Source organism: Felis catus, chromosome D2, assembly GCF_018350175.1.
Source record: "Felis catus isolate Fca126 chromosome D2, F.catus_Fca126_mat1.0, whole genome shotgun sequence".
In the NCBI taxonomy this organism is placed as follows: Eukaryota; Metazoa; Chordata; class Mammalia; order Carnivora; family Felidae; genus Felis; species Felis catus.
Window position 1 is genome coordinate 48,680,275 of NC_058378.1, and position 5,905 is coordinate 48,686,179.

Below are 5,905 nucleotides of genomic sequence, written 5' to 3' on the forward strand. Positions count from 1 at the left end.
ATCTGAATCAGGGACTGCTGTAAATCACCGGCTCCGAGGAATGGGTCTGTAAACACGCTCCAGCAGCCTCAGCTATGTGGTCATTACCGCTTTATTGATCCTCAGATACCTTCTGGGGATTGAGTTGCTTGGAATTTCTCTACTTGCCCTGTAAGTCCCCCTGCGCAAGCCGGTGCCCCGTTTCCCAGCCCAGGATTCCCGGCGAGCCCAATCTTCCTGCTGTAAATGTCAGAGATGATAAAGTGGGGCCAAATCTCCTGTAGGAAATGGTGGACACATTACCTCTGAAACGCAGGAAACAGGACTGGGCAGCATTCTGGGGAATTCCTCAGAGCCGCTCTCCCTCAGGTGCCCAGGGGTCAGGGGGACGGATGGACAGAAGAACGGGTGGACAGAGATTAGACTTGGGAGCTTTTGCTCTTCTAGAACACTTCGGTCCAGGTGGCTTGCACCCATCACATGCCAGGCACAGCAGAGGAAAGTGACAGATTTTATTAGAAGTTCAGTGTTCAGGGTACATACAAAGTAAGTAAGGGACATGCGCTTCTTCATAGACAGAACGTTGGTGGCATCGAGCTAATGCAACAGCCGACACCAGGGTGAGGGCCAGCGTGGGGCTCTGGGTCCCCCAGAGCAGCAGGGAGTCACGAAGCCTGCGGGTTTGGGAGCCCGCCCGTGCCACAGCAACCCTCTGGTAGAATACATTAGCAATGTACTCTTTATTCATTAGCTTAAACAAAGCAATTAAAATATATATATTTTTTATATGATGATGGTTCTCAGTTCAAAGGGAAATGGCTTGGAACCACCCAGTCGTTTGAATTCAGGAGACTGCCGCTGCTATCACTATTATGATATTGGGAAAAGATGAAAAGGAGAAACATTTTGGAAACTACAGAGCACTAGACAAACACCAACACGCTACCTTCTCCCTCAGGGTTTCTTACTCAGGGACCTACATGGGCACAGGGCGGGGGAAGCCCAAGAGCCCTTGCTGGCCCTCGTCCTCCAGAGAGCGGCAGACCAACCCCACAGGCTGCTCCCCACCCCTGCGGCCCTGACTTCACACCAGCCCCGCATTCACACCCCTGCTCTCCTAGGAATTACTCTTCTTTGGGAGAATGTAGCAGTTTTTAAAATCCCCACGTGCCTACCCTCATTTGGTGACACGACAGATGGGTGGGACTGGGGGGGGGGGCAGGGAGGAGCATCTCCGGGTTTGGAGAGGGAGACTGGGGCTCAGAGGGGTTGGGATCCCGAGTGCTTCATCCCCACGATCCGGTGTCACGGGAAGGGTCACTCTTCATGGCTTGTCAGAGAGACCGCGCTCCCACCAGCCCAAATGCTGAGGCCATTACCCAAACAGCCCTGGGGCTCTCAGCCCCTTTCGCCTCATGACCATGAAAGTCTGGCTGTACCTGAGCCAGGGGCTCGGGGGTCCAGAAGCTCCCATGCCAGGACCCTAACTGGCCACCAAGGGGGCCTTGGTCTCCCGTCACACAGGCATTGGAGCTGATGAACCATGGGGCCCAGACACTCAGCGCTACAGGGGGCTGGCGGGGCACTGAACTGGCGGAAGGAAACCCAGCAGCCAGAACGTGCACCAAGGCACGTGGGGGTACTTCTTGCGACAAAGAAGAGACGCAAAATATTTTTTTAAGCTTGTGCCCCTTTTAATTTACCACTTCAAAAAAAAAATTTTTTTAAGTTTATTTAAAGTGGGGGGAGGGGCAGAGAGGGAGGGAGAGGGAGAGACTCTTAAACAGGCTCCGCGCTGTCAGCGCAGAGTCCGATGCAGGGCTCGAACCCACCAACTGGGAGGTCGTGACCTGAGCTGAAATCAAGAGTCCGATTCTTAACCAACTGAGCCACCCAGGTGCCCCTCATTTCCCACTTCTGATAGAAACAAGGATACAGAGGACTATTTCTCTGGTATAAGGGGAAATAATGCAAATATGATGCTATGCGAGCACTGACCTTCTGCTCCTCCACTGGGGACATGATAGGGAGCCGTGGGCCAAAGGGGACGGAAGTGGGGGCTCCTGCTCACCTCCGCATCGCTGTCCCCATACTGGAGACTGTGGCCAATTTCCTAAGATGTTCTGAGTTTTCAAGGGTAACTGGAAATGTGCACTTTTAGGTGTCACCTCCCCATTTTCTTTTTTTTTTTTTTTCCTTTCTATAATTTATTTACTTTTTGTAACTTACATCCAAGTCAGTTAGCACATGGTGCGACAATGATTTCAGGAGTAGATTCCTTAGTGCCCCTTACCCACTGAGCCTATCCCCCCTCCCACACGCCCTCCAGTAACCCTCTGTTTGTTCTCCATATTTAAGAGTCTCTTATGTTTTGTCCCCCTCCCTGTTTTTATATTATTTTTGCTTCACTTCCCTTATGTTCATCTGTTTTGTCTCTTAAAGTCCTCATATGAGTGAAGTCGTATGATATTTGTCTTTCTCTGACTAATTTCGCTTAGCATAATACCCTCCAGTTCCATCCACGTAGTTGCAAATGGCAAGATTTCATTCTTTTTGATTGCCGAGTAATAACTCCATTGCATATATATACCACATCTTCTTCATCCATTCATCCATGATGGACATTTGGGCTCTTTCCATACTTTGGCTATTGTGGATAGTGCTGCTATAAACATTGCCTCCCCATGTTCATATAGGGCACAAATCTCATTTTCTTCCCAAACTCCAGGAAGACCAGCTATGCAAAATGCCATCAGGGACCAATTTTTTTTTTTTTTTAATATAGCACTTCACTGATTTGTACGTCATCCTTATGCAGGGACCATGCGGATCTTCTCCATATCATTTCAATTTTCATATAAGGGCTGTCAAAGCAAGCACCTCGGCATCCAAATCTGACCTTCAAGCTTGGGCATCTTGCTCAGGTTTTACGTGACATTGACCGGAAATGTCTCTGCCTCAGAAGATCACAGAGATTCGCAGACAGTTAACGGATTCTGCAAGCATGTCCCAAAGACCTGGGAGGGAGCACGGAGAGGTTCCCAAGCCTCGTCTTCCCCGAGAGCACTCAGGGAACACCCCACCCTCTCCTCCTCTGAGGCCCAGCCACACAAGCACATCTTGAGCCTGACCGGTTTTATTCTTAGGAAATAAAAATGGGTTCATGGACCACACTGTTCTATATTTTTGGTTTTGTGATAAGAAGGAAAATCGACTCCTCATCCCAACAGACTGAAGAATGATTTAGCAGATTTTGTTCCAAAGCCTTGCCCTGTTGAGTTGAGGATGTGGCTTTCTTGACAAACATCAATACAAGTTAGCAAAACATTTAGACTTGGCCCCTGAGAATCCCAGATTCAAGGGCTTATATCTTAATATAAACAGGCTGTGAACTTTCGACTAAAACAGGTAAAGTAATGACAAACAAACCACGATGAGATGAAAACTAATCAGAGGAGAATAATTTTCTGAATTTTTTTGAGAAGTCCTGCTAATCCTGGAGGATGTGATCTCACGTTCCAGCCACGCAGCCTCTGTCTGCACAGGACAGCTGTAGACGCACTGATGTCCCGGGTTGCAAATGCACCTTTGCTCTGAGCCCCAGCCACGTGGTGGGAAGGCTTGGCGAACATCTTCCTCCCTCACAACTACCATCTCGTTTTCTCTTTTTCTCTCCTGACCAAGGAGCCCCATGTTTCAGGCGCTCCTTGGTATGTTCCTGCACATCTGTACTTTTCCTTCTCGTTCACATCATCACAGAATTTAAAAAAAAAAAAAAAAAAGCCTTTGAGGAAATTAGAACTGGCAAAAATGAAGCTGAGAAAATTCGCTGCCTCTTTCCTTCAGTATATTCCCTGCACAGCAGCCAGTGACCCAGTTAAAATTCAAAGATTCTATCACACTTCCGCTCAGAGCCTGCGGTGGTTCCCTACTTCTCTGATGAAAGCTGTAGTCTTTCAAACGACTTCCCAGTGTCTCTGTGATTTGTTCCTGACTTTCCCCCGACTCACACCTGTGGTTTTATCTCCTTCTGCTCTCTCTCTCCCCCATGCATTCCGTGAGCTACACTGAGTCCTCAAGCACACCGGGCCCACCCCACCACAGGGCCTTTGCACATGCTTCTCCTTCAGCCTGGGACCTCTTTCTCAGGTAGGCACATGCCTCAGCTACATGTCTCACTCTCTCATTTCCTTTAGATCTTTACTCAAATGCCACTTCAATGTGGTTTTCTTTTTTAAGTTTATTTATTTATTTTGAGAGAGACAAAGAAAGGATGAGTGGGGGTGGGGTAGAGAGAGAGAGAGAGGGAGAGAATTCCAAGCAGGATCCTCACTGCCAGTGCTGAGCCCGATGCAGGACTTGAACTCACACAACCGTGAGATCATGACCTGAGCCGAAATCAAGAGTCCAATGCTTGACTGACTGAGTCACCCCAGTGCCCCTCATGGTGGTTTTGATTTGCATTTCCCTGATGATTAGTGATGTTGAGCATTTTTTTCAGGCACTTCTAGGCCATTTGTATGTCTTCTTCAGAAAAATGTCCATTCAGGTTCTTTGCCCATTTATTTATTTTTTTTTAATTTTTTTTAACATTTATTTATTTTTGAGACAGGGAGAGACAGAGCATGAACGGGGGAGGGTCAGAGAGAGAGGGAGACACAGAATCTGAAGCAGGCTCCAGGCTCCGAGCTGTCAGCACAGAGCCCGATGCAGGGCTCGAACTCACGGACCATGAGATCATGACCTGAGCTGAAGTCAGACGCTTAACTGACTGAGCCACCCAGGCGCCCCTCTTTGCCCATTTTTAATAGGATTATTTGGGGGGTTTGCTAGTGAGTTTTCATAGAAACAGGAAATGGAATGGTGGTTGTGAGGGGCTGAGAGCAGGGGGAAACAGAGGGCTGCAGATCAAAGAACATAAACTTCTAGTTATAAAAAGAATCAGTCCTGAAGATCTAATGTATAACAGGGTGACTACAGTTAATGATACGGTGCGTATACCTGAAAGTTGCTGAACGTAGATCTTGAGAGTTCTTACGGAAACAAAACAAAACACGAAGACAAAAACAAAACAAAACAAAAAAAGGAGTTAACTGTTTAAGGTGATGAAGGTGCTAATTATCGGGATCTTGGTAATCATTCCACCATGTATATGGATATCATATCCTCACGGTGTACATTTTAAATATACACAAGGCCGGTGCTTGGATGGCTCAGTCGGGTAAGCCTCCAGCTCTTGATTTTGGCTCAGGTCGTGATCTCACGGTTCACGAACTCAACCCCCCCACCTCGACCGCCGCCCCATTGGGCTCTGTGCTGGCAGCGTGGAGCCTGCTTGGGATTCTCTCTCTCTCTCTCTCTCTCTCTCTCTCTCTCTCTCTCTGCCCTTCCCTGCTTGTGCTTTCTCTATCTCTAAATAAATAAATAAATAAATAAATAAATAAATGTCTTTTTGTCAATCATTCCTCAGTAAAGTTGGGGGAACACAGTCACGTCCCTGAGGTTGTCCCTGGCCACAGTATCTAGCTCCTCAATTCAGTGTCCCCAGCTCCACAGCCCCTTCCGGTCCTTCTCCTCCTGTTCTGTTAGCCCTCCTCACTCATTACCTGAGGGGCAGCCTGCTTTACCTATTACCTTGTTTGTGAACTACCTCCCTCCCTGACCGTTACCTCCCCGAAAGCAAGGATTTTGTTCTCTTTGCTTGATTCACAGTTGATTCTCAATAAATGTTGAAATTTTTATTCCTTTTTTTTTCAAGAAAAAAAAAAAAACCACTGAGTGAAAATAGTATATGTGCCCTGGCAAGGGGACACTAATGGAACCGGACCCTTAGAAAGCACTGTTCCCCTGTTCTTCGCTCTGGGGGGACCCGGACAGGCCCCTTGTCCTGTGTCACCTGTGTAAAATGGGCCCAATTGCACCTGCC

General features: G+C 47.8%; 1 non-coding gene across 1 annotated transcript; it reads right to left on the reverse strand.

The window, feature by feature from the left end:
• Positions 1-2,752: 2,752 nt before the first annotated feature.
• On the reverse strand, positions 2,753-2,859 carry LOC111557167. Its single transcript, XR_002737026.1, has one exon. It is a non-coding gene; the product is annotated as a U6 spliceosomal RNA (small nuclear RNA).
• Between the last annotated feature and the right edge of the window lie 3,046 nt (positions 2,860-5,905).